This window comes from Stegostoma tigrinum, chromosome 16 (assembly GCF_030684315.1).
Source record: "Stegostoma tigrinum isolate sSteTig4 chromosome 16, sSteTig4.hap1, whole genome shotgun sequence".
Lineage (NCBI taxonomy): Eukaryota > Metazoa > Chordata > Chondrichthyes > Orectolobiformes > Stegostomatidae > Stegostoma > Stegostoma tigrinum.
Window position 1 is genome coordinate 28,903,599 of NC_081369.1, and position 19,362 is coordinate 28,922,960.

Below are 19,362 nucleotides of genomic sequence, written 5' to 3' on the forward strand. Positions count from 1 at the left end.
GGTTATAGGGAGAGGCAGAATAGGTTCAGGCTTATTTCCCTGGAGTGTTGGAGACTGAGAGGCGACTTTATAGAGGTCTATAAAACCATGAAAAGCAAGGATAAGGTGAATAGCTAAGGTCCTTTCCCTAGGGTGGATGAGTCTAAAACTAGGGGGCATATGTTTAAGGTGAAAGGGGAAAGATGTAAAAACAATCTGAGGGGTAACTTCTTCACTCAGTGGGTGGTGCATGTATGGAATATGCTGCCAGAGGAAGTGGTGGAGTTTGGTACAATTACATCATTTAAAAGGCGTCTGGATTGGTATTTGAATAGACAGGTTTACGAGGGATATGGGCTAAATGCTGGTAAATGGGACAGATTGGGATGTCTGGTAGCTGTGGGCCAGTTGGATTGAAGGATCTGTTTCTGTTGTGTTTGACTCTGAGTCCCTGTCAAAATTTTGTTTTCAAAGATGACGGGAGGGAACTTTTGTTTCTAATGATTGAATGCATGTTACCATTAGTGTTCTTCCAAATATTTATAAGTTCATTATTATTCACTTCTAGAATTTCAGCATAAGATCTAATGCCTACATGAAGACCCACCAAATCTATTCTAGAGAGAAAACAAGAACCTCCATCTGTCAACTCATTTTTTTTTCTCCATCTCCCTGAAGAACATCTGCTTAAATTTGTTAAGCTGACCTCGCATGCAGATGAGGTATTTTCCCAAATGATCACTCTTGGTACTTTGTGTTGTTTGCCATGTCTACCATTATGCTTGGTAAGGATTGTTTGACACTGTTTGCTGCTAGCAATGCCCCCTTGTATTTGCTTTACCACGTGCCAATCTAATGAATAGTAATAGAGGATACATAGACTATCTACAGAAGAGTCAAGTGAAAGTAAGGAAATTAACTGAATGTTAGCAATAAATACAGTTGCATTTGGTCAGGCGTGATAATTAGGATCTTAGGGATCTGGTACAGATATATCTGCTCTCCCAGAAAACTGGGGTAGAACTCCTTTCTTCCAGAGAGACATAAGTAGATTAGTTGGAGGCAATGTGAACACTAACACCATCTGAAACGAAGCCATATGCAACAGCCCAAAGATGTGCAGGGTAGGTGGATTGGCCATGCTAAGATGCCCATTATGCTCTGGGAGGTGTAGATTAGGTGGGTTACTGGGGGATGGGTCTGGGTGGGATGCTCTGAGGTTTGGTGTGGACTTGTTGGGCTGAAGAGCCTGTTTTCACCCTGTAGGGATTCTAATTCTAAGTAGATTTTATTGTGGATTGCTGCCGGCAGTTGCTTTTCTTAATATTTCCCTCAGACACCTCTGGCTAGAGGTGTCAGTATCTTAAAAATCATTGCCTCCCTTTACTTAGCTTGAATTAGTAACTTTTCACTGCGTTGGTTCCAAAGACAATATGATGATGATTCTCATACACCCATCCCCAATTTATGACATTCAATACACTTGAGCCTTCTCCTGTTTTGTTCTAAATACATCTTCACAATTCCATTCTCTCCTCCTTCAACTTCTCTAACTTCCCAATTGCCACTTCAAAACTGTATTTGCTTTTCCCACTTCCCGTGGTATCAAGTTTCAATTTCTTACTACATTTTTGGGGAATTCTTTACTCAGTTGGATTTCTTGCTGACTATCTTGTATTGATGGGTTCTACTTCTGCTCTTCACCACAAGAGGAAACATTCTATCTGCAATCACTCCATCAAAACCTTTCATAATTTTAATGGCTTCTATTCAGTCAGACCCCAACCCCCGACTACATGTTTCAAGGGAAAAGAGACCCAGCCAATTCATCCTTTCTTGATTATATATTCAGTCTAGAATTACTCCAACAGGAGTTCCAAACTGCTACCAGCCTTGTGTGGAGAAGTATTTCCCAGCTTAATTTCTGAAAAAAATCTGACGCTATTAGACCATGTGCACTCATCGCCCGAAGCAGTGGAAATATGTTAAATATACAGAAATTATACATTCCTGTTGATCTATTGAAAACTGGGGCAGTCTTGATTTTCCCATTTCACTCTTGGAATAGGAATAGAGTTTATTAATAGTAATTGAGCATACATGTTTGAGAGTAATGAAAATGTTCATTGAAGAAAGATAGTGATGATTTTTCACCTATGGTGATTACTGGACTGTTTTTGTATATTAACTTTTCTCCAATCATGTAATTGATCATTCATCCACGGTACTGAGTGTATTTTATTATAGGTTAATAGCTGGGAATCTTTGCTTTAGGCCTGAGCTAATAATCTGGATGTAAATAGAAGAAAGGAATTCCAGTCTGTGTGATTCACCTGAGTATTAACAAGAACACAATGTACTGTTTGCCTAATGACAATGCTTTTTTACCTGTTTATTAAGCAGTCGAACTTGAAACAGCAGCAATCAACATGTGGAATGAATTCCATTAAATAAACTGAAGATTAATGAGATGTTGCCTGATGTATAGAAGCATAAAGCTCAGAGAGGTGCTTTGCTCTATCTTCCATAACTAATGCGATAATATATTGTACATCAGGGTATCTTCCAGCTTTTTTCTTTTCCTTTACCACCCACTGTTACTAATTTTGTTTTTGATGTTGAGTTCCAGATTAATGTGCTTTAGCTCACAACTAGCAGTTCCACATACATAGCACAAAGCTGTTTTGTTTTGTGTCAGTCCAGAATTGGTATGTCACAACAAGAACTTCACAGTTTAAAAACACCAAGAAGATAAAACAAACTGGCAGCTTTGAATGATAAACATGCACGTACCTATTACAGGACCGACACATCAAAATGGGGAGGAATCCGATTTCAAAAGAACAAGTGATTGGCTCAATGTTGAATACGAGCAAAATAACTGAATGTGTTCAAACTATGTAATCAGTGTAAAAGGCGGCTAGTAATTTTATAATTCTTTTGTTTTTTGAATTGTTGGCTCACTTCTTCCTGTGCATTCCATTCCTCCAATAGCTGCCTCTGTTCCCTCTGATCCTATGACGCTTGCAAAGTCTCCAGTTATATCATTTCCAAATGAAACAAGAAAAGTACCAGTAGTTAAGGATGCCATAAGAATAATGGTGAGAAAGGATCTTGGCTCAGAAGATCAGGAAGTAAAAGCAATATGATTATGAATAAGCAGGATCAGAAAATGTAAGGGTCTCCTGACAATAATATTACAATTGGACAGAGCATTATAGAAGAAAAAGTTGAGAAAAGCAATGTAAACATTTTGGGGGACTTCTGCTTTCATACAAACAGAGCCAATCAAATTCCTAAAGATGGTGTGACAGATGAATTTGTGGAATATTTTTGTGACAGTTTCCTGGCTCAAAATGTTTAGGAGACAGAGGGATCAAGCAGTTGTGGATTTAGTTTTGGCTAATTCGTTATCAGATAGTAAAAGCTCTGTTGGTAGAAAGTTATCATATTGCAATGGAACTGCTTATGAAGTTTGAATGTAATATTCTCAAGTTCTAAATGTAAACAAAACTTAACACTTGGGTTGTAAAGGGAGAGCTGAATTAGATTTATTGGGTTAACAATCTAAAAGGTGTGGTGGTAAGTAAATAGTAGAGACATTTAGATAGCTTGTTTAAAAAGTAACACAATTTCCATATCATTGGCTGACTAAAAGTGTTTAAAAATATTAGATTTACAGAAGATGTTTAGTACGTTGGAAATAATAATAAGCCTGGGAACTGGGAAAGTTTTGAAAAACAGTAGAGGAGGATCCAAAAATTGCTGTAAAGGGGAAGTATTAGAATATGAGAGTAAACTAGCCAAGAATAAAAAACAAATTTCAGGAGTTTTTGCAAGTGCATAATAAGCAAGATACCGAAAGTAAAACTTGGCTCCTGAGAGGTGGAAACAAAGACATTATCATAGGGATTGAGGAGGGTGGGGAACTGATTAGAATTCTGGGTGACTCTTGGAGGAACATGGATTAATCAGGGCTAGTCAGCACGGATTTATTAGGGGGAAGGTTGTGTTTGTTAAATCTGATCAAATTTTTTGAGGAGGTAACCAAGAGTGTACATGAGAACAGTGCATCTAATGTGGTCCTCGTGGATTTTTGATGCATCATGGCAGACGGGCCAAGAAGGGAATAGTCCATGGGATCTATGGCAAAATGGCACGTTGAACCCAAAGTTGGCAGAGAGGTAGGAAGCAGCGATGATGGTCGCAGGATATTTCTGTTACTGGAAGTCTGTTTCTAGTGGAGTTCCACAGGGCCCTTATTGGAGCCTTTGATATGAAAGTGTATATTACTGGTTTGGACTTAAATGTGTGAGGTATGAACATGAAGTTCACAGATGACACAAAAATTGATAGTGAAGCAAATAGTCAAGAGGATAAACGGAACCTGAAGAAGACATTAATGGATTACCAAGTAAGCAGAGTTGTGGCAAATAGAATTCAACCCAGAAAAGTGTGATGTAAGGATTATAAGAAGGATGTGATTGCATTTGAGAGGGTTACAAAGGGTCTAAGTCATGAGGAAAGGTAGAATTAGTTGGCGTTTGTTTACCTGGAGTTGCAAAGTAGAGGTGGGACCTGATTGAAGTGGAAAAGATTACCAGCGGTAGCGATAGGGTGGATAGGTAATTTTTCCATTACTAAAGGAGTTATTAATCAGGGAGCTTAGATTTAAGGTAAGAAGTAGAAGGCTGAGAGAACACTGATATCAACTTACCTCCTTCGAAAGGAACTAAGCAAACTGAATGACCAACAACGTGCAAAGTGAAGAATCACAAAACCAACTTTTCAAATACCAACATGAAAGCTATTGGTACCATCCCATGGAATGACAGCAACTTTCTACTAAGGAACTGCAGAAGCTGTAAATCAGGAACAAAAACAAATTTGCTGGAAAAGCTCAACAGGTCTGGTAGCATCTGTGGAGAGAAAATCAGAGTTAACATTTCAGGTCCAGTGACCCTTCCTCAAACTTTTTTTTTTAAAAAACCTGTTCCTAAGCTTTATGTACATGTGTTGCACTATTTCTTCTCAGGTTTAACAGCTAACAGAGTTCACTTTTGGCTAACTCGGGAAATCCTGGTTAAATTGGTTCCTTTTGAAACGTCAAATCATTTGGTGTGGGAAAGAATTTACCCTTTCTAAACTGACCTTGGTGTGACCAACCAAGGGGTTGGGCCCCTTCTGGACCTGTAACCCATTGGGAAACATCACCTGGGAACTGGTTGTAACACACAGATGCATGGAGCCACTACCAAAGAGACTTGGGGCTACTTGTGTATAAAATACAGAAAGATAGCATGTGGGTGCAGCAGATAATCAGGAAGACTGATTTAACCCTAAATTCAAGGGGTTGGAATGTGAGTTGTGAAAACTCATCAGAATCTTGTACAGTTGCACTTGTTTCATTTGGAGATAGTTCAGAGAAGGCACACAAGGATCATCCCTAATATGAGGGATTATGAGCAAAGGCTAAACAAATTAAGATCCTATTCACTGGAGGTTAGAAGAATGAGAGGTGATTGATAGGATTATTAAGGGTAAATGCTGAGAGGATGTTCCCCCTCATGGGAGAGTCTAGGACCAGAGGGAATGGTCTCAGAATAAAGGAGGCCAAATTTAATGCTAAGATAAGAAGTAATTTCTTCTCTCTGAGGGTTGAGTCTTTTGAAACTCCTTGCCACAGAGACCTAACGGGGCAGAATTCTTCAGGCCATGATCCTATCAAATGGCAGACCAAGCTTGAGAGGCCAAATTACCTACTCCTGTTTCTATTTCTTTTAGTCTTATCTGCAACATCCCTGCCACTCTGACTTGGAGCTACATTGCTGTTCCCTCATAGCCAGTGGATCAAAATCCTGGAACTCTGTTGCAAACAGGATTATGAGTGCCACTATACCCCAAAGATTGCAGTTAAGAAGGTAGTTAATCCATTACCATCCCCTAAGTAATCAGGGAGGGGTAATAAATTGTGACCTAACCAACAATGCTAACTTGCCATGAACTAATAACTAGCAAAAACGATCCTGAGAAGACTTGTCAGGCTGGATACTGAAAGGATGTTTTGCTTTCCGGACAGAGACATCACCTTAGGGACATGGTTTGAAAAGACAATATCACCTCCAGTTGAAATGGTGATGAGAAGACATGTTTTCTGAAAATACCCTAAGTCTTTGCAACTCCCTTCCCCACAGAACACTGGAGGCAGTGTCAGTGAATATTTTGAAGGCAGAGTGGGTATATTTTTGATGAAGATGTTTGATTTTATATTTATTATGATATCATTTATTTTTGTGTTTGGATTTGAACTAGTGGCATGTGGCTTTTGGTCTGCTTGCCTGAAGGAGTTCAATGTTTAAATGCATAGAGTCATACAGCATAGAAACGGACCCTTCGATCCAACCTATCCATGCCGACCAGGTTTCCCAAACTAAACTAGTCCCATTTGCCTGTGTTTGGCCCTTATCTCTCTAATCCTTTCCTATTTGTGTACCTGTCCAAATAGCTTTTAAATGTTGGAACTGTACCTGCATTTACTACTGCTTCTGACAGTTTATTCCACACATGCATCACTGTCTATGTAGAAAATGTTACCCCTCAGGCCCCATTTAAACCTTTGCCCCCCTGACCTTAAATCTATGCCCTCTGGTTTTGAACTGCTAAGTATTTCTGAAGCCATTGTGATTTATTCATAAATAGCCTGAGAGAGTTATGAATTGGTGTGTAATGGACTTTTTTTTTGTTCATTGGGAGTGTTTGAATTACAGTTACAGTTAAAGCATTCCGCTTTAGTTTAGAAGGTTCTCTCTATATCTCTGCCTTAAATAGACTCAATGACTTAGCCTCGACAGTCTTCTGCAGCAGTGAGTTCTACAGATTCACCAACCTCTAGCTGAAGAAATTCCCCCTCATCTCAGTTCATCAGCAGTTCCTCCTCATCACTTCACTCTGAGACTCCTAGGGTCCTAATCTATCCTACTAGTGGAAACATCTTCTTCACATTCATAATCTCCTCATCTGTCTACTCCAGAAGCCTGGGGTGTAGTCCCTCTGGTCTGAGTGATTTATCCACTTTCGGACATTTCAGTTTCCATAGCACCTTCTCCTTTAGTCATGGCCAATCTTCACCAAAACAGTGGCAGGGCCAATATTCTTGTAGGTGGTTTGCTAGAACTGTTGGCTGGAATTTAAACTATTTTGATAGAAGAATGGGAACCTTCTAAAGCAACAGATGGGAACCTGCAGAAGGCTTCAGCAATGGTTTGCCTCTCCAAACTTGTATTTTCATATGTACATAAATCTTTGGCTAGATCTCCAGCTCTTGGGAAGCTGTGCATATGTTTCCCTGAGGACAGAAAAGAACGAAGTTTGTGCTGTTGTAGTTGATTGTATGAATAGGAGGGTGACTGTGAGGAATGTTTAGAAGATGTCTGGTGGTACTTATGACCATTGGTTGTCAAGATTAGGGCCTTGAGAAATTTGCAGAGATGGGAATGAGTGGTTTTTGTGTTGTCTAGGGAAATTCTGGGCAAGTCAACATTAAGCTACTTGCCTTTCCTGCCCACCAGATGTACTGGAGCTTCTTGGTCACTGTCTCCTGGTCCACAAGGAAACAGTTTTAAAAAAAAACGAAAAAGTTGGCTTAAAAAAAAACAAAGTCTTTCTGGACCTTTTCGCTAATGTGCATCTTAATTTGATGTTGGCAGAGTGAATTTAATTGGCATGCTGTAACTGCTCAACTGACATGTCTAATGTTTGAACTACACTTTGACAAACAGAAACACACCACTGCTGAGTGGTAGCAATTCATCTTACTGTGCCAACATTTATCTTTCTGCACAGTTAGAAAATATGGAAAAAAAACAACCTGGTGAAAAACATGCAGAATTGTGTACATAACCATACAATTGCTGATGCATTTGGAAAAGAAATTGGCGTTTTAATTCCAGTGTTGAAACTAAAAATCTCTGCTAATGCTGGTATTTGGAAGCAAGGCGTTGGATTAGACAATATCTGATCCCTTTGGTGATAAATCATTTGAACCACGTCAAATAGCATTACAGTATTAAAGGTAATATAAAAAATTAATATTTTCCATGTATGAAAATTATGCATAAGCATTTCCCATGAAGTGCTTATTTTTCTCCTGAAAGGATTAAATCTATATGTTTTGAAATTAATATTTCTCTTGGATGGTATAATACTGAATCAGAACTGGGAGAAAAACATTTGAAACTTTTTCAACCAAGAGAATAACACAAATCAAACATGGGGGGTGGGGAAGGGATACTAAGAAAAAGAATTTAATTAAAGAACTAATTTTTCATTCAGATATAAACTAACTTCATGTCCACACCATGAGCATTTTTCAAATTTAAGCTAACAATTTTAAAAGACCTTTTCGGTGATTTTGGGTGTAACTGAACCAAAAAGAGGATAAGTGGGCAGCATAACTGTTATATCTCTTTCTAGTAATCCAGAATCCTGAGCTAATGCTGTGGGAATGTGAGTTCAAATCCCACAATGGCAGATGGGTGAAATTTTGTTTAAAAAAATCAATAGAATACAAAGTAAGCTTTACGGCTACTATTTTGGTAAAATAAAATTCACTTGATGCATTAATATCCTTTAGGAAAATAAGTCTACCATTAATTATCAAAGCAGTTGTGATGCTTTGATAATTAGATTATTAAACATATCTGTGCTAACACATGAGGAATGACTTCTTGATCAAGATACTGGAAGGTGTCTGAGGAGCTGCACATCAAGAGAGACCTCAGGACAGGAGAAGCAAAAAAAGTTACAAATCCACATCAAGGTCAGAATTAGACTATCATAAATGTTAAAGTTTAAGCTTATTGGGAGGAACAGAACTGCTTTCATTAAAACTTAGATGGGAAGAAATTAGTTTAGTTTTGTGAATACATGCTGAGCGTTATTGAAAATAATGAAACATTACAAGCCTTTGAGCTGACATTCATATGCACTGCTGTGCTAACTTGGATCTTTTAAAGTTAGTGCCAGTGTGTCTAAATTATTGATGCAATTTTGACTGTCATTTTTGTAGAGTATGGTTATAACCACAGTCGGCTCTGTGTCAGTGTCATGTAGGGAATCTGTGACTCATGTCAACAATGTTGACTTTTCTTGCTTCACATAGGATGTGATTTGAATAATTTGCGGCTTTAGTTTTTTTTGCTGGTTGGCTTCAAGGGCAGCCAAAAAACTGCTTTATCCTTATTGATGAAAAGCTACTTGGTCAGTAATAATGTATTTTTATGTGTCTCAGCTTGTTTCATATCTAGAGTGAGCGGGTGTTTTGTTTTGAAAAAGACATATGATTTGTTGATGGGGAATGTAATTGTTGCTTTCTTTACTGCCTGCATTTCCCCAGCCTTTTAATTACGTTGGAACCCATCATGATGAAGAATGCTACAGGCTTCTTATTTCACCATGGTACAAAAATAACGAGAGACTTTCTTGAGGGTTACTACTTTTGACATCCTTTTATCAGGCTGTAGCTAATTACTTCCCTGAAATTAAGTGGTCCTTTGTGGGTTGAGGTAGTGAAACTTTGCTATAGCATTTCAAGACAGAATATTTCCTGGTGAGACTGTTTAAAAATTAAATTCTCAGTGGCACCTGTACAACCTTTCTAGAGTCAGTTAATTTATGGTCACTGCTGTAGAAACTTCTGTTGACAAGCGCTCTAAAGGGTCATGGCATCCAGGTTTAAAAGCCATTTACTTTCTTTATGATTGCTTTAGAGGAAAATAAGAAAAATAAATGATGCCAAAGGCTTTGGGCATATAATTAATGAGCATAATTGCTGGTACAAACTGAGACAAATGTAGCTTTTGGAAATACGATGTACAGTAATCTCAACAACTCAAGTTTCATTACAACCTAACTTACTTGTAAGCAAAGCATTCATGGACCAAGAAAAAAATTTGCACTGAAATGAGGAATGACAGAAACCATGCATAAATAACTCATGGGGAGTCTCACTTGTCTTATGTGCTTTGCTGTATTGTCAGTATAATGCATTAGCTTAGTTTGCTGAGGGCAGGGGTCATTTGGCAAGCCTTATAGATGCAAGTCTGCTGTCTATTGTATTATTGACAAAGTCAGCTTGCAGTTTTCAATGTGTTTCCATGTTTGAATAGCGGCTTTGTATAACTGGCTTAGCATTGGAAAATGTCTTGTGTTGCTTGGCAACTGAAACATCTTATGGTATGATATGTGTTTATATTTAAAAGCTGTTATAGTTTATTCCATAAAATATGAATTTTCTTTGCAATTCAATTGTGAGAATAAGATTCAGGTTCATATTTTGAGCTTGACATTTTGGTAAGAAAAGATTCAAGTAGTTGAAATATATGTAAGCATATATGTAGGAATGTATTAAATGTACTCATATACACAAAGTGTTCTACATTTTGGAAGTGTGTTGTACATTGGCAGATCTCCCAAAGCATTGCTTATGAAATGTTATCACTTTGCAAGTAAATGGAATACATTTTCTGCTAATTTGTAGTTAAGTTCAATTGGATTCTAAGGTCATAGTTAAAATGTTGTAAATACATCAGAGTTAATTGATACTCCTGAGGACAGTTTGCAGTTTGATAGTTGCTGGTAATTTCTGGTTTAAGCGATGAAGGAACCAGCAAGAAGTAACTTCCAATATTTTTTTGTTTTAAACAAATATCTTCAACACGTTGAAGCTTAAAAATTACAAGACCAAATGTAATCTTCTAGTAAAGGAAGATTAGAGAGCAACATTTAGTGGAATAAGATATGTAGATATAGCTTAGTTTCCATTTTTAATTTGCATGATTATGTTATATTTACGTCTGATGTACAGTCCCTCAGAGGAAGCATCAACAAGGTTGTCTCCTGCACCATGGAAGAGTTCAGATACTGACATTTCAGAGGGATACATCAGCTAGATTAGAAACAGGAGCACATTTGGGGAGGCAATGGCCTAGTGTTGTTATTGCTGGACTGTTAATCCAAAAACCCAGGTAATGTTCTGGAGACCGGGTTTGAATCCTGCCATGGCAAATGGTGAAATTCAAATTCAGTAATAATCTGGAAATAAGAGGTCTGATTGTGGGGAAAACACATCTGGGTCACTAATGCCCTTTTAAGGAAGGAAATCTGCCATCCTTAACTGAGCTGGCCTACATGTGACTCCAGACTGATTCTTAACGGCCTTCTGGGCAATTAGGAATAGGATATATATGCTAGTCAGCCAACAATGCTCACATCCTGTGAATGAATTAAAGAAAAGCACATCAGTGGCATGTCTCTACTGCCAAGGATAAAATGACTTAGTTCACTGGCTGTCACAGAACTGAGAGAGATCAGGGACCTGCTCCAGGTAGAATAGTAAATTGCACAGAAATGTAGAGAGATTAGGGAAGAATCAGATATTAATGCATGGAAATACGCACCTCACCAATATAACATTAGCTGAAAATTGGATTTAGATTCTCAAATATTATGAAAACAAACTTTTCTGATTGTGCCTTGTCTTTCATTTTCGTGTTGACTAATTCTTTAAAAGTTTAAAGCTTTTACTCTATTAAAATTTATAAATCTCTTCTAAATGGCCAGCTTGCATTGTTGGCTCATCAGCTGGTTTACAATGCAGAGTGATGCCAAAAGTATGGGTTCAATTCCAGCACTAGCTGAGGTTACAAAGAAGGACTCTCCCTCTCACCTTGTCCCCTCACCTGAGGCTTAGTGACCTTCAGGTTAAACCAGCACCAGTCACATCTCTGTCCAATGAGAGAGTAGTTCTTTCAGACTATGGCACCTTTACCTTTATCAATCTATATTGTGCACTTATTTGCATTGCTTACTGTTAAGTGGCTGTGTTCTTAAAGATTCACCTTCCGATCCTTGGACAATCTTACAGTAGACTTCTTGACAACAAACACATTTTCTTTCCATCTTTGCCTATTAATCTTTATTGCTATATCTGCAGTGAAGATTTGCTTGATGTTAATTTTGCATGTGACAGGTTGAGCGCCTATTCACAGAGGAAACAATAAGTTTTAATTTGTAAGATGAATCTGTTACAGTTTAAAGAAACAAAGAGAAACTATTTTTGTGGTTTTATGCTTGTATCCAAAAGTTTGTGTTCAAGGCAGACTGGTCAAGGACAATACAAGGCCTTTAAACCTGGGCTTCTTAATATCACTGTTTGTTACAAGTTAAAACTAATTACTACAATACATGGTGTTCAGAACTCCGGATCTGGCTTTTTAACTTACTGTTACATTATGTAAAGACCATTTCGTAAGCTCCACTGCCTAATGCTTGTTGCTATACTCTGTGCCCTTCTCAACACATGTTTCTCTCTTTTTTGTAACTACATTCACACAGTGCTATTTATGACCAGTGAGAAGCAGTTTCACGACATCTTAGCAAGGTTGCTCCAGGTCCTACAGTCCTTGCACCATACTTTTCATCACTTTTTATCCCCTCCCCATAAACTTTGTACATAAACGTTAATCAATCTCAAATGAGTTATTGAGTCTACATTTTTTTGTCCTTCTATCTCCCATTTCCCCAAATGCTTGACTTGCTTTTCGTGATGATAGATGGATCAGGAAAATTTATGAAAATGTATTGAAACACTTGAGCTAAGGTTTGTGAACCTTCTTGTTCTCTGTTGGCTTCTGCTGTTTCAACAGTGCTTGGTGCAGAGTCTTGTGTTGATATAACTTAAGGAATGTCTGAGGAAGTTGCATTGTTTCCTTTTCTGCATCATTACTTGTTTCTCAGAGAACTAAAATTATAACTAATAGTTGTTATAAGTAGTTGTACCCTATTTAATGGAACTTGTTCAATTGCAGTATAGGCCAGAGTATCAAGATTGCAAAGCAGGAATATAAATATTGGCTTGGAAATAATTTTGTTTCAATGTCTTGTATGTTTTTTAGGCTGTAACACAACCTTGAAGTGACCTGTTTTCCCACAATGTGTACATTTTAGTGCAAAGTGGGACAGTTTTGTCTTTTTTGGTGTGGGGTTTTGGAATATACCTGTGGACGATGTACTGTAACCTTAGTTTGATTCAGAGTTCATGTTGAAGTTGTCACATGCAGTATATTTTCCAGATGCAAGGTCTGTCTCCGCTGACTGCTCACATGTGTTTTTGGTAGACAACATGCTCTGTGGGATGTTCTGCATTAAATTGAACTTCTGGGAAGAATGATTCCTGAACAATTTTCTATCTCTGTATCCACTGTCATTTGGGCTCATTCTAGAGTTAGAGCCTCTTTGGATTGAAAACTTCAGGAACTGATTTATCTAAAAAAGCAACAATCATTCTGTTACAAATGAGCTCTTGTTGTAAGGTTCCATGGATGCATGGTCCACATAATATATACAAGTTATTAATGAAGCTGTCCACAAAGTTTCATAGGAATTGGTGCCTGTTACTGAGGTGTAGGCTTGTCATGCTTGTTCTTGAAGTGAAACATTGACCAAATATAGGAAATTGTCAAACATAAGCATCTAGGTGGGTACATGAATGGGAAGGGTTGAGAGAGATGTGGGCCAAATGCTGGTGTATGGGTCTAGATTTATTTAGGATGTCCGGTCTGCATGGATGAGTTGGATTGAAGGGTCTGTTTCCATGCTATTCAGCTCAGTGACTCTATGACTCTTTAATTTATTTCTCATAGATAACACATCAATGTGACACATGATAATGTTCTCCTCAAAAATAGTAGAGAAGTACGATTACCTGTTCTATATTTGATCTGATGTCAAAATCATTGGCAAATGTGAAAAGCATAATTTGTATCTATCAAATGGCCCTCATAGCTTGAACATCTTTTCAAGTGGAAAGATTGATATAGGTGAATGTTGATGCATTGACTGTTTGTTAGCACTTAAACTTGATTATCTCCTTTTGACTTTTTTTGATAATTCGGACTGTGCTCATTTTGTGCTCCATTCGCTTTGTTGCCTTGCTGTATTCTCAATTGATTAAAGCTATTGTTGAATCATTACGAAGGTTGGTGTAATATCAGTAAAGTTGAAAGCTGTAGAAGCATCCACTGTGGTAAATGCTATTTTTGATGTAAGGTCCAGATTTCCTTGACCAAACTCCACGGTGACTTGGTTGCATGCATTCAGAATTGGCTTATCCATAGAAGGCAGACAGTAGTCGTGGAAATTTGTTTTTTGGGCTGGAGATCTGTGACCGGAGGTGTTCAGCAAGGATCCATACTGGGACCTCTGCTGTTTATGATCTATATATAAATGACTTGGATGAAAATGTAAATGGGTGGGTTAGTAAGTTAACAGGTGATACCAAGATCAGTGGAGTTGTGGATGGTGTACCAATTTGTCAAAGGATACAGCAGGATATTGATCAGTTGTAGATATGGACAGAGAAATGGCAGTTGGAGTTTAATCGGGGTAAGTGTGAGGTGCTGCATTTTGGGAGATTGAATGTTAAGGAAAAATATACAGTTGACGGCAGGACTCTGAGCAGCATTGATTTTCAGTGGGTTCTTGGGGCTTAAGTCCATAGCTCCCCAAAAGCGGCCTAACAAGTATGTAGGGTAGCGATAGAGGCGTATGGCATGCTTGCCTTTATTGGTCAGGGAATTGAGTACAAGAGTCAGGATGTCATGTTGCAGCTTTATAAAACTTACGTTAGGCCACACTTGGAATATTTCATTCAGTTCTAGAACATAGAACAGTACAACACAGTACAGGCCATTCGGCCCACAATGTTGTGCCGACCTATTATCCTATTAAGATCAATCTATCCTGCATACCCTATATTGTCCTGTCCTCCATGTGCCTATCCAAGAGTCTCCATATTACAGGAAGGATGTGGAGGCTTTGGAGACTGTGAAGAAGAGGTTTACTAGGATGTTGTTTGTATTAGAGCAGAAAAACGTGGGTTGTTTACTCTGGAGCAGCGGAAGCTGAAGGGAGATTTGATAGTCAATAAAATTATCAAATGCATGGGTAGCGTTGACATTTGGAATCTTTTTCCCAGAGTTGAAATATCTAATACCAGGGAGCATGCATTTAAGGTTGGGGGGGAAAGTTCAAAGGAGATTTGAGGGGCAGATTTTTTTACAGAGTGGCAGGAGGGTGGAATGCACTGCCAGGGATGGGGCATTTGAGGGACTTCTGGATAAGTACACGAGTATGCAAGAAATGGAGGGATATGACCAAGGGCAAGCAAAATTGATTAGTTTAATTTAGCGTCACGTTTGGCACAACATCATGGGCCAAAGAACCTGTTCCTGTGCTGTGCTGTTCTATGTTCTAAAATGAGCTCCTCACAGAGATGATTGAAGGTATTCTTTTTCCAAGATGGCCTAAGCATTTGTAAATTATCTGTGGGTAGAAACTGTCTCCAAATGACACCAATCAATAAGATTCAATTATATGTTTTGTATCAAAGATGGCCGCTGTGTTGTTCGGGCTGACTTTTTTTTCCTCTGAGTTACTTCTGCCCCAAATTCAATACCATGTGAACAGATTCTAACTTTCTTCAACTTTGGGGTTTTTTCAATGATTTAAAATAATCACGTTTATTATTTGCTGAATCTACCTTTTTGTTTCTTGCTTAATCTTTTGAAATCATGATTTTGGCATTAGAAATTCAACATGTTGAATTCCAATATACAACTAAGACTAACAGAGGGCTGATTTTTTTTGTTCAATAGATTTCCTTTAAGCCTGTTTCTGAAAAGAAACCTTAACTTGCTTGTTAAATTTGCTGAGTAAATAATTTCAAAATTTTTAATTCATTTATAGAAGTCTTAACTCTATTTCCTAGGCCAGTTTATTAGTGGAAAGAAAATGTTCTTTTTGCCTTCTAAGGGCCTTAGGTGCCCTATACTCAGTCTCTTTTCATGTTTGCTGAATCAAGGTTTATCCCCTGGGCTAATGGTGCACTTCTACTGCTTTCTGTTCTTTTTTTTAAACCTTGTTTCTTTTATTACTGGCTGTTCATGGTTTTTGTTTAGATTTACTTCCAGTAGTGTCTCTGCAGAAGTTTTACTTTGAGATTTTGTTTTCACAGCAGTTGTTTAGTTCTGTGCATTTTGGACTGCTAGCTGGTCTTACATCTATACCGATAATGTTTTTGGAAATAAACCTTTTGAGTTTTTCTCTTCGAACAATTACAACTCTCTTGATCTTTTTTGATCTTCACTGCTGCTATGACATTCTTAGGCAGTGAAACTCATTGGTGCTACCATCTTTTGTGTGCTTTTATGGCTACATCCACAGCTTGGGTTCAAGACAGAATGGTAAAGAACTGACTTGAGGGTTGTGCTTCTTTTTAACGCTGTTTAACACTGTCCATTAAGACTAAATCTTACCATACATCAAAGTTAGAAATATACCAGACTTGTATATTACTTTTATGTTATTGAAAGACAGTTCTGTATAAGCATTACCAAAACATACTGTCTAACCCACATGTTTCTCCCTTTTTTTATTCCCTTTAACTCAACCCACACACTGATACAGATGCCCATTGAGGAACACCCTAGGACTAGAACTTTGGTGTAGAGTGGTAATACCATAAATTTAGTGATTATTAAATTTTGGTGAGATGGGGAGGAAAGACATGCTGTTTTTCCTTTCTTTTTCTCAATGCTCAGCCTCAAGAAGTCCAAAAGTGGGAAGCTGCACAAGAGGGGTAAGGTTTGAAAATATTCAACATTGACATTAGAGGGAAAACAAAAGTGTGACCAGGAGCTTGTGTAGATAAGATGTGGATTTGGTGAGTGAGATCAAGTGAGTACTTCTAATGCCCAGCCTTTAAAGTGAAAATATGGTCTTTAGTTTAGATTGAGAATGTTTAAATATAAGAAATAAGGCGAGGTGCCTAATATATGTTTAATATTGTTCATGTTAGATGAAGTAAATTGAAAGAGAGTAATTTGATGGTAAGTCATGACAAAGCAGCTCAGCCTGGTAAGATCAACCTCCTGTATAATGTAGTAGGAACCTTTCAGTGTTTGGGTGGCTTCGTTGCAGGAAGTGTCTCCAGTTAAAGTTACTAGATACAGATGTGATGTGAAAAAAAAGTAGGAAAGCAAATGCAGAGGATGATACTCAGAGTCTTCAGAGTGAAATAGACAGGTGAGTAAATGGCCAACAGTGTGGCAGATCTCAGAAATGTGATGTTATACCTTTGGCAGCATGAATAGAGGAGCTAAATATTATTTAAATAAAGAAAAACTACAAAAATATTTGGGTGTCATCATGAATAAACTACAAAAAGTTAGCATACAAGTTTGGCAGCCATTAGACAAACAGAATATTAGCCTTCAGTTCAAAGGAAATTAGGTATAAAATGGGGAGGTTTTGCTACGACTATAAAATGGACTAGTCAAATACAGACTGTGAAGAATTTTGGTTATTTTAAGGGAAAAACATTGGAGGCAGTTGAGAGAAGTATCTTTTAGGCTGGCCCTGAGTATGGACGGACTGTCTTATGAGGCTTGGTAGAGTGGTCAGGCCCGTACTCATTGGAGTTTAGAAAAAGACAGACATTCTGATGGAATCATTCACGATTCCTCGGGAAGTCGTATGATGTTTTTTTGCATTTAATAGAGAGGAGTCGTTCTTTCTCTTCCATGCCTTAATTTACACCCGTTTTACATATTTTTCTCTTTCACCACCATTAATGAATCTTGTAAAATATAAAAACGTTATAGTGCGAGGAAACATTTCTTGCATAAGGCTTCACATCTGTTAACAGTATTGGCTTCCTTTTGAGAAATGATTTTAAACATTTGAATTATTAGGACTAGAGTCTAGTCATTCTACTGAAGTGTATCATAGAGATAGGACTGTTGGTTGTAAATAGATACCTGTATAGCATGTCATTTTCAATGCTGAATTTGATGCTAAAGTGCAATTTTACAGTGCACAAATTGGAAGAACTCCTGAGAATGTCTTTGCTTCCAAATATACTGACAGTTGCTGGGGAGAAAAATACTTTTCAAGTTGGCTTTAGTTTTCTCCCCATCTACCCCAAACGGGATTGAAGACTTGACAGTTCAAAGGGAGAGGTGGCACGGTTGCAGGGGTCACAGAGATTGCTCAGTCCTGAATCAATTGCATTTATTTTTGCTGCTAATTTTCAAATCCTTTGTAGCACATTATGGTTTATAGTGAAAGAGAACACCTTGATCAATTTACACTAGTTGTTGCATAAGGAATTCAGGATCTCCCTGTTTAGGGATTACCAGGAACTAGGAACTAAATTGAAGAACATGTCCTCAAGAGTTATAATGTCCAGATCACTACCCAAGCCACATGCAAATTGACATAGGGATGTGAGAATAAGCAAAGTAAACACATAGGTAATAAAGTGGTGTGGGAAAGAGGGGTTCCTTTCCTGGGGTATTGGCATCAGGATTGGAACAGGAGGGGTCTGTACAGTTGGGAAGGCCTCCACCTGAATTGAGCTAGGACCAATGTTCTTGCATAAAGGGTAAATAGGGTGGTCAACAGGACTTTAAACTAGAAAGTGGAGGTGGGGGGTAAGGATGGGAAAAACTCCCATGAGTATAATGGCCAGTGGGAAACAAAGCAGCTGGTTAACATCTGTGGGGGTGGATTCAACTACATGGAAAAGTATGAAGAAATGAAAACTCGAAGTTATTAAAGCCTCCACAACACAAAATGGGATAGTGTGTTTAGAACGGATTAGGAATCGAACTTCAAACATTCGGGATAAAGGGATGACAATGAGAGGAGGGACACTAAATAAAGGACTGCAGGTATTGTATCTGAATGCACACAATATATGAAATGAGGTAAATGAGCCTGTGGCGCAGATCGAAATTGGCAGGTATGATGTGTGGGCATCACAGAGACTGGCTACAAAGGGATCAGGACTAGGAGCTAAATATCCAAGGATAATATGTCCGATCGAAAAGACAGGCTGGTGTGCAGAGGAGTGGGTCTGCCTTTATTAGTAAGAAATGAAATTAAATCAATAGCAAGAAATGAAGTATGGTCAGATGGTGTAGAATCTGTGGATAGAATTGAGGAATAGCAAAGCTAAAAGACAAAAACCATAATGGGAATTATATGCAGGCCTCCAAACAGCCATTAGGATGTAGCTCACAAGATACACCAGGAGATGGAAAAGGTTTGTGAGAAAGGCAAAGTTACAGTGATCCTGGGGGATTTCAATATGCAGATGGACTGGGAAAAATCAGTGATAATGGGAACTGCAGATGCTGGAGAATCCAAGATAATAAAATGTGAGGCTGGATGGTCATGGATTGTAGGAAAAGGAATTTGTGGAATGTCTATGAGATGGCCTTTTGGAGCAGCATGTAGTAGAACCTGGTAGGGAACAGGAAA

The 19,362-nt window shown here is 38.2% G+C and overlaps 1 protein-coding gene across 6 annotated transcripts in view; it reads left to right on the forward strand.

Moving 5' to 3' along the window:
- Window positions 1-19,362, forward strand: part of LOC125459639 (uncharacterized) — a 496,378-nt gene that overhangs the window by 58,619 nt on the left and 418,397 nt on the right. For 2 of the 6 annotated variants that reach the window (XM_059651677.1, XM_048546255.2), the window contains exon 2: window positions 548-701. The exons of the other annotated variants lie outside the window; for them this stretch is intronic. The gene's annotated coding sequence lies outside the window, so the exon portion shown is untranslated. The remainder of the gene's footprint in view (window positions 1-547; window positions 702-19,362) is intronic. 6 annotated transcript variants of the gene reach the window in all.